At 41.3% G+C, this 1,705-nt stretch overlaps 1 non-coding gene across 1 annotated transcript; it reads left to right on the plus strand.

Moving 5' to 3' along the window:
* Positions 1–271: 271 nt before the first annotated feature.
* Positions 272–378, plus strand: LOC125581014. Its single transcript, XR_007318725.1, has one exon. It is a non-coding gene; the product is annotated as a small nucleolar RNA R71 (small nucleolar RNA).
* Positions 379–1,705: the final 1,327 nt, after the last annotated feature.

Consider the following 1,705-nt stretch of genomic DNA (forward strand, 5'->3'; position numbering starts at 1 on the left):
CAACTGCTCTTGGGTGGATTTATCAGCAATGAGTATGTCTATCTTATCCTGTAGAGCCTTTAACTCCTTCCTCGTCTGCTTGTCATATGTTCTACTGCCTCTGTCGTGGTCTCCACTGTAGAGTGCGTCACTCTTTACCATGTTGTCAACCAGCTCCTCTGCATCTTCCTCAGTTCTTCCCAAGAAGAACCCATTGCTAGCTGTATCCAATCTGGCTCTGTACTTAGGAAGAGCTCCCCTGTAGAATGTGCTCAACAGGCTTTCCTTAGAGAAACCATGGTGAGGGCATTGAGCTTGGTAGCCTTTGAATCTCTCTCAGGCTTCACTGAATCCTTCCAAGCCCTTCTGTTGAAAGCTGGAGATCTCATTTCTGAGCTTAGCAGTTCTTGAAGTAGAGAAGAACTTCTCCAAGAATGCTTTCTTGCAGTCATCCCAAGTGGTGATAGAGTCGCTGGGTAGAGACTTCTCCCACCGACGCGCCTTATCCCCCAAAGAGAAAGGGAATAACTTCAGCTTTAAGGCATCCTCTGACACACCATTGGTTTTTGACAACCTGCAGTAGCTGTCGAACCTGTCCAAGTGATCGAATGGGTCCTCTAAAGCCAAGCCATGAAATTTGTTATTCTCGATCACGTTGAGGAGTCCTGACTTGACCTCAAAGTTGTTGGCTGCCACAGCCGGTGCTCGGATTCCCAGTCTATGACCATGAATGTTTGGCCGGTCATAAGTACCAATGGGTCGAGCTGCCCGCGGTTGGTGTTCTGCCCCTTGTTGTGGATCTGCCATATCAACGTCCAATTCCTGCAAGTGGGCTTGTTGCTCTTCTTCTCTTCTAGCTCTAGCACACACTCTCTCTAAAGCTCTGAAGAAGAAGAATCAGTAACAAAACAAAATTTAAAATGACTTAGTCTCAAGCAAGTGACTAAATCTCAATGTTTCAATCTACTCAGAATTTGGCAACGGCGCCAATTTGATGTTAAGAGTTTTCAAGGCTCCTAAGACAAATGTTGCAGTATAAAAGATTGTCGAACCAGTTCTGAGAGATATCAAAGCACCGAAAATGCAAGTACTCACTTAATCTAAGTGCAACCAATGATTTAGATGGGTTTTAAACTACTACTAATACTAGAAAGCAATAACAGAATGATACTTTCTTGACTAAGGGAAAAGAGAACTCATGGGCATAGGGATTAGACCTCGGGTGATCAAGTATCGAACTAAGGATGACAAATGATCAATCAAACTATCAACCTTAAGCCTAGACACGATTCTAAGCAAGCTCTATGTATAGATGAACGCTTGTTTGCTAACATATCTCAAACATCAAATGTCTTTGGTTGAATAATATGAAAGCAATCATTACTAACAAGTCTATTAGCTATTTTTACACTTTTAACAACAAATGTATTTGGCAAAGTATACTAAAAGCCTAGGAGAGTTGTCTCAGGCATTTCATCAAACACCTTTTGGGTGAGAAATGTCTATTGATCAACTTTTGAGTGGCCAACTCAGAAGATGCATTATGAATACTCTACTAGCAAAGAACAAGAATGATCTACACTAAAACATCCTAGAACTAACCTAATCACCCTTAATCTCTCTAACCCATGAATTCAAAAGGTGATTACTCACTAATCTCTATGATTCCTCTTAAACCCATATTGGATTTCAGATTAATCATGTAGAGAAATAGATAAGAAATCAA

This window comes from Brassica napus, chromosome C1 (assembly GCF_020379485.1).
Source record: "Brassica napus cultivar Da-Ae chromosome C1, Da-Ae, whole genome shotgun sequence".
Classification (NCBI taxonomy): domain Eukaryota; kingdom Viridiplantae; phylum Streptophyta; class Magnoliopsida; order Brassicales; family Brassicaceae; genus Brassica; species Brassica napus.